Here is an 8,373-nt window from a genome sequence, read left to right as displayed (position 1 = left end):
GACCTAGAAGAATTAACAGAACAAACAAACAGAAGAATTAAAGAACAAACAAACAGAGATGGACAATATAATAACTGAAATGAAAAATACACTAGAAGGAATTAATAGCAGAATAACTGCGGCAGAGGAAATGATAAGTGACCTGGAAGACAGAATGGTGGAATTCACTGCTGCGGAACAGAATAAAGAAAAAAGAATGAAAAGAAATGAAGACAGCCTAAGAGACCTCTGGGACAACATTAAATGCAACAACATTCATATTATAGGGGTCCCAGAAGGAGAAGAGAGAGAGAAAGGACCTGAGAGAATATTTGCAGAGATTATAGTCAAAAACTTCCCTAACATGGAAAAGGAAATAGCCACCCAAGTTGAGGAAGTGCAGAGAGTCCCGGGCAGGATGAACCCAATGATAAACATACTGAGACACATAGTAATCAAATTGTCAAAAATTAAAGATAAAGAAAAATTATTGAAAGCAGCAAGGGAAAAATGACAAGTAACATACAAGGGAACTCCCATAAGATTAACAGCTAATTTCTCAGCAGAAACTCTACAAGCCAGAAGGGAGTGGCATGATATATTTAAAGTGATGAAAGGGAAGAACCTACAACCAAGATTACCTGGCAAGAATCTCATTCAGATTCGATGGAGAAATCAAAAGCTTTACAGACAAGCAAAAGCTAAGAGAATTCAGCACCACCAAACCAGCTCTACAACAAATGCTAAAGGAACTTCTCTAAGTTGGAAACACAAGAGGAGAAAAGGACCTACAAAATCAAACCCAAAACAATTAAGAAAATGGTCATAGGAACATACATATCAATAATTACCTTAAAGGTGAATAGATTAAATGCTCCAACCAAAAGACACAGGCTTGCTGAATGGATACGAAAACAAGACCATATATATGCTGTCTACAAGAGACCTACTTCAGACGTAGGGACACATACGGACTGAAAGTGAGGAATGGAAAAAGATATTCCATGCAAATAGAAATCAAAGGAAAGCTGGAGTAGCAATACTCATATCAGATAAAATATCATGGAGACTAAACAATACATTACTAAATAACCAAGAGAACACTGAAGAAATCAAAGAGGAAATCAAAGAATACCTAGAGACAAATGACAATGAAGACATGACGATCCGAAACCTATGGGATGAAGCAAAAACAGTCCTAATAGGTATAACCTTCCAAGACTGAACCAGGGAAAAATAGAAAATGTGGACAGACCAATCACAGGTAATGAAATTGAAACTGTGATTAAAAATCTTCCAGCAAACAAAAGTCCAGGACCAGATGGGTTCACGGGTTAATTCTATCGAACATTTAGAGAAGAACTAACACCCATCCTTCTCAAACTCTTCCAAAAAATTTCAGAGTAAAACAGAAATATAGATCAATGGAACAAGAGACAAAGCCCAGAGATAAACCCACGGACCTATGGTCAAGTAATCTATGACAAAGGAGGCAAGGATATATAATGGAGAAAAGACCGTGTCTTCAAGAAGTGGTGGTGGGAAAATTGGACAGCTACATGTAAAATAATGAAATTAGAACACTCCCTAACACTACACAAAAAAATAAACTCAAAATGGATTAAAGGCGTAAATGTAAGACCGGATAATATAAAACTCCTTGAGGAAAACATAGGAAGAACAATCTTTGACATAAATCACAGCAAGATCTTTTTTGATCCACCTCCTAGAGAAACGGAAATAAAAACGAAAATAAACAAATGGGACCTAATGAAACTTAAAAGCTTTTGCACAGCAAAGGAAACTATAAACGAGATGAAAAGACAACACAGAAGATGGGAGAAAATATTTGCAAACAAATCAATGGACAAAGGATTAATCTCCATGATATATAAACAGCTCATGAAGCTCAATATTAAAAAAAAAAGACCAACCCAATCAAAAAATGGACAGAAGACCTAAACAGACAACTCTCCAAAGAAGACATACAGATGACCAATAGGCACATGAAAAGCTGGTCAACATCACTAATCATTATAGGAATGCAAATCAAGACTACAATGAGGTATCACCTCATACTAGTTGGAATGGGCATTGTCAGAAAATCTACGAACAACAGATGCTGGAGATGGTGTGGAGAAAAGGGAACCCTCTTGCAGTGTTGCTGGGAATGTGAATTGATACAGTCTTTATGGAGAACATATGGAGGTTCCTTAAAAAACTAAAACTAGAATTACCATATGACCCAGCCATCCCAGTACTAGGCATATACCCAGAGAAAACCAGAATTCAAAAAGACACATGCACCCCAATGTTCATTGCAGGACTATTTACAATAGCCAGGTCATGGAAGAAATCTAAATGCCCATCGACAGAAGAATGGACAAAGAAGTTGTGGTACATATATACAATGGAATATTACTCAGACATAAAAAGGAACGAAATTGGGTGGACCTAGAGACTGTCATACAGAGTGAAGTAAGAAAGAAAAAAACAAATTTTGTATATTAACGCATATATGTGGAATCTAGAAAAATGGTACAGATGAACCTGTTTGCAAGGCAGAAATAGAGACAGATGTAAAGAACAAACGTATGGACACCAAGGGGGGAAAGTGGGGCTGGGGTTCGAGGGGTGGGATGAATTGGGAGATTGGGATTGACATATATACACTAATAGGTATAAAATAGGTAACTAATAAGAACCTGCTGTATAAAAAATAAATGAAGTTTAAAAAAAAAGACAATTTATGGAAAAAATAATTGATAAGCTGGACTTCATTCAAATTAAAAACTCCTGCTCTACAAAAGACAGTATCAAGAGGATTAGAAGACAAGGTAATGTTTTCTTCAAGGCTGTGAGAAAACGGTTGCCAAAGACACATAAAGTCTTATTATGCAAAATACGCAAATCACCTGCTATATAAAAATATAAATACAATTAAATTCAAAAAAAACTTTTTTAATCTCTGTAAGTAACTGATTCTGTTCTTTGGCAGTCAACAGAGCTCTAAACATGTTCATTCACCAGAATTTTATTAGTCACCTTCTTTGTGCCAAGCACTGTGCATTTGATTAGCAATCAGTTGCTATGTATTGTGTTCATTTTCTACAACATTACTCTCATTACCTGCTTAGTTTGTGCCTCAATTTCCTAATTAAAAAATGTCACTTTTATAATTCTTAATTTATAATCCTGTCAAGAGTATTAAGAAGTAGCACCTATATTTGGGGTGTGCGCTGAAGTAAATCAATAATTACCTCAATTTTTGTGAAGGCACCTTAAACATTGTTAAAAGACAAGGTGTGGTTAATTTCTTTGACTATTCCATGAGTGTTTGAAAAAAAATCTGTATTCTCTCTTTTTGTTATGTCCAAAAAAATAATGAGAAACTGGGAGAAATATAGAAAATGTATGCTGAACAAAATGTTACTATTCCTAATATGGAGAGATTCTATAATTTGGCCCTAGTTTAAAAAATAGGCAAAAAAAAAAGATCACCAAATCCTTCAAAACAATATAGATAATCAATAGATATGAAAACATTCTTCCTTGCTGTTCCTTTCTGTTGTTTTCCCACTCTTTATCTTCCTGATTTTTGGACTTAACTTTATTCCTTCTTAGTATTTCCTTGGGTTTTTCCATGTCATTTTTTTCTCTTTTTAGTTAAATTCTTAGTTTATTTGTTTTTATTTGTTCTTTAATTAATTTTGATAAGTGTAGTTTAATCAATACATTTATCTGTATTCCACAAGTTTTGACAGAATTCCTTTTTAAACTTAACTCCATATCTTTAAACTTTTCTCTTATAAGTTTCTTTTTAACCAGGATTGTTCAGTACTCTATGTTTCTTACTTTCCCGATATGTGGATTTTTAAACCTCTGTTTTTGATTCCTCGTTTACCTTGAATAATAATAAGAAAACATGTATATGGTAGCAGTTCTTTGGAATTTATGGGTTTCCTGGGTGACACAGTGCATAGTCAATTTTAGCTTTCTTCACAGGTGCTGTATAAAAATTTTGTATTCTCTACTCATTTATTCATTACATATATTTAAACTGTTAATTATGTTATCAAAATTTATAAATTTGATTATATTTAATTTATTTAATCTTATAGTATATGCGGATGATTTGTTAAAGTCACCAGCTGTTTATTTTTCCTGTCATTATTTTAGTTTCTGTTTTATGTGGCTGAGAGCAATTTATTTAGTGTGCATGTGTTTAAAAATAAAATCATCTTCTTAATACTTACGCTGGCAAATATTTCTTCATGACCCCTTTCATTAGCCTTAAATTCTATTTAATCTAACATTGAAACCACGACCCTGATTTTCTTCTCATTCATGTGTGCCTGATATATTTTCAATTTATTTTCAATGTTTCTATATCCTTTCTTTTTAAAAATTTTATTTATTTATTTATTTATTTTTGGCTGCAGTGGGTCTTTGTTGCTGTGCACGGGCTTCTCATTGAGGGCTTTCTCTAGTTGCGGTGAGTGGTGACTAGTCTTCATTGCAGTGTGTGGGCTTCTCATTGCAGTGTCTTTTTGCGGAGCACAGGTTCTAAGCACGTGGGTTCAGTAGTTGTGGCTCATGGGCTCTAGAGCGCAGGCTCAGTAGTTGTGGTGCATGGGCTTAGCTGTTTTGCAGCATGTGGGATCCTCCCAGACTGGGCTCGAACCTGTGTCCCCTGCATTGGCAGGAGGATTCTTAACCACTGCACCACCAGGGAAGCCATATCCTTTTGTTTTCAAAGTGATTCTGTAAACAACACATTCCTAGATCTTTAAGTCTTTATCTTTTGGTCTGTTAGAGTAACTAACTTACATTTATTATAGTTACTATATGTAGTTACTGTAGCCATACTATTTTAAGTTTTCTAATTATCACACTTTAATTTTGTTTCCTTTCTTTTCTTTTTATTCCCTTTCCTTTCCTACTGGATAGATCAATATTCTACTAATTTGAAAATCATATATTTTACATCTAGTTTCCTAGCAGCTATCCTTTATTTATTTCCTCTGTCTTTGTCTCCGTCTCCCAAATTTGGGAAACTTTTATTTTTTTTTTTAGTATGAAGAGCAAGAGAAACTGACTGAGAGCACATAGTATTCCAGATCTTTTCCCTTTGCAAGGTTCTTAGCTTTTGAAACCTGAAAGCTAAGAATGGACTCTTTTGTTATCTGTGTTCTGCTGTGTCATCATTTCCCTGGATCAGTGAAGATGCAATGCCCTGGCTGCCTGGGCTGGGGGAAGGTCACAGGGAACAAGGAACAATAAGGGGAAAACCCTGATAGTATCTCAAATTGTTATTCAGTCACAAACACTTGTGCTCTGTTTACTATCTCCAGTCAGAACTCCACCATGATTCTGAAGAGGCATTCTATTATTTTCTAGTATTTTATCATTAGCTAGTGGATATATTTAGTACATTTACATGAAATTATATAATTAAATCATTTGGTGTATCACCTCTGGGATAGTAAAATAACCTCTTAATCTTTAGTTTCTTAAATTCTCATTTGCCATTTATTCAATTCAATTCATTCATTCACTCAGTACTTATTAAGACCCCATTAAGGGTCAGCTATTGTGTTTTCTGCTGGAGGAAAACAGAGCACAAAACAAATAATCCCTTCTCTCAAGATGCTCTCTTTGTGGTGGGGGACACAGACAAACTACCCAGTAATTATAAATGTAATGAGAGCTATAACAGTGAAATGTATTTAAAAAAAGACCCAAGAAGAGAGGGCCACTAACACTGACTGGGGAAGTAAGAAACAACTTCACAGAAGACGTGATTCTTGACTTGGGTCTTGAACAATAGATAAATCTGGGAATGGAAAGGTTGTCTGGGTGAGGGAGTGGGGGAGTGAAGAGCAGCAAATGTAAGACTAGAAAGATTCGTGCTTTGAGCTTTAGGAAATGTATCTTCATTTAAAGATTTTTAAGCGGGAAGAAAAGTAGATATTGGGGGAGGGTACAGAATGGAAGAGAGAGATAGAAAGAGAAAAAAAGAGAGAGTACATTTGTGCTTGGAAGCAAGGAGACAAACTAAGAGATTGAGGTGAACCTTTCCAGTCTTATACACTAGCTCAGGCCCTTATACTTCTCATGTAGTATATAGTTTTTAAACTAGGATTTGACTGAATGTTACAACTTCTAATTAATGCTAACAGCATTATAATATTGGGATTATTAGAGGAGCACTTTTTAAAAAAATAAGTGTTTACTTTTGGATATCATAATAGAGGTGGCTACAAGACTATTCAGGAGATATTTCTTGCAGATTGTTAGAAATGCTTTTCATGAGCATATTCTTTGGCCCATTTTTGGGCAACAGTGGGGTTGAGAGTGGAAGGGTTGGGGGTCAGAGGATGATTTATTGCCCCACCATTTAGTAAACATCATAGACCTGCATATTCAGTGTAATAGCCGGCAAACATTTAAAATTGTATCATCCTCTTGTCTTTTTCTAAATTCAAGTAATCAAACTATAATTGAACACTTTTTTATGTGCATGCAATTCTCTAAGCTTCTGCAGGTGATACAATGATTATAAGAAACTAATAGCTTACCATATAGTTCATTCATGCAATAAGTCAAATGTCTAAATGATAATAAAGCAAGTTATATAATATACAATATATACTGTAGTATAATAACCTTATCGGACAGGATAGGATAGATTTACAACAAGGTAGCAGACAACTCCACAATCCCAGTGGCTTAACAAAGAAAAAAGTTTATTTCCCACTACAAGAAGTGTGCTGTGTGCCTGGGAGGGTCTCCAGGACAGCTGTCCTCTAGGAACTGGTGCAGCATTCTGGACTGCTTCGATCACGAGGAACCTCCATACTGATGTTTCCATAATGACCACTGAAGGGGAAGCGTGGGGATGGACAGCACGAGAGGGCTGGGGCGTTGATTATTGGCAATTAAATGCTTCTACTCAAAGACGTGACCCAAGTCACCTCTGGTCACATTTCACTTCTAAAACAAGTCTTAGGATCGTGCCTGCCTTCCCGTGTGTCAGGATGCAGAGAGGATCAGGTATTGGTAAACAGTAATAATGCTCATTAATGCACAGTAAGCAAAACATCACAAAAAGGTTACAAAGAAAGGGCTAAGGATGTTCCAGAGCAGGAAGCAATCACACTTAGGATGTCATGTAATAAAAGACAATTCTTCTGTGTTTCTGTCAATAAGTAGATGTTTATTGCATCACTTTCTTTCACCAGTAAGAAATGGCCTGCTGGGGCTCCAGATTCATTCCTAGCTCCCAAGCTGGTTGATTTAGTAGAACCCACAAGACTTCCATGCTTTCCCCAGATCTCTGTTCTTTTCTTTCTTTTTTATAGATCTCAGATACGTGGCCTAGGGAAATAGGATCCATATAGGAGTTTCTGGCAAGGTTTTGCAAGGTTTCAGTCACATTTGGACAACTTTTCACTGCTTTTTAAAAAAATAAATAAATTTATTTATTTATTTATTTTTGGCTGCGTTGGGTCTTCGTTGCTGCGCGAGGGTTTTCTCTAGTTGCGGCCATCGGGGGCTACTCTTCGTTGCGGTGCGTGGGCTTCGCATTGCGGTGGCTTCTCTTGTTGCGGAGGACAAGTTCTAGGCGCAGGGGCTTCAGTAGTTGTGGCACGCAGGCTCAGTAGTTGTGGCTTGTGGGCTCTAGAGCGCAGGCTCAGTAATTGTGGAGCACGGGCTTAGTTGCTCCACGGCATGTGGGATCTCCCCAGACCACTCCGTGTCCCCCGCATTGCCAGGCGGCACCACTGTGCCACCACTGTGCCACCAGGGAAACCCTTCAGTGCTTCTTGAAGACATGGTTCTACTTTGCACAAAAGTGTGGCGGTGTGAGTAAACCGAATGAGTGAATCTAACCAATTAATAATGTCTTTATCTTGGAGCTTAAATTCTATCTATAAGGGAGCCATCAGGGTGCACCCAGAGATTCTGCATGGGAATAATGGGAATTGATTGTAGTGATATTACATATAGGATAAAAAACAGTCCCAAGGAGAAAGTGAGAATACCATTAAAGGAAAAAAAAAATGAGAGAGAGAGAGACAGAGAGAGAGAGAGACAGAGAATGGGAGAGGAACCAGAGTTTTCATTTTTCCTATGAGCCGTTTGGAGAAAATTGGGAACTTTAAGGGTCTTTTCCACTTATTTTTGTTTACCTGTTACCTAACTCTTAATTATAATTTAGTAAGAGTAAAAAGAATGAAAGTCCAATATGCTAAAAAGAAAAAAGAATACTTCTCTTTCTGCTTTAAAATTAGAATGATTAAATTATCCCTAGAATGTTTTTTGAGTTCCCTGGAAATATATATTACTACATATAAAAGGGTGCGAATTCTCTACACTAGCTCTGAACTG

This window comes from Neophocaena asiaeorientalis, unplaced genomic scaffold (assembly GCF_003031525.2).
Source record: "Neophocaena asiaeorientalis asiaeorientalis breed wild unplaced genomic scaffold, Neophocaena_asiaeorientalis_V1.1 scaffold212, whole genome shotgun sequence".
Classification (NCBI taxonomy): Eukaryota; Metazoa; Chordata; class Mammalia; order Artiodactyla; family Phocoenidae; genus Neophocaena; species Neophocaena asiaeorientalis.
The sequence above is the reverse complement of the archived record's forward strand: the minus strand, read 5'-3'. Positions refer to the sequence as shown.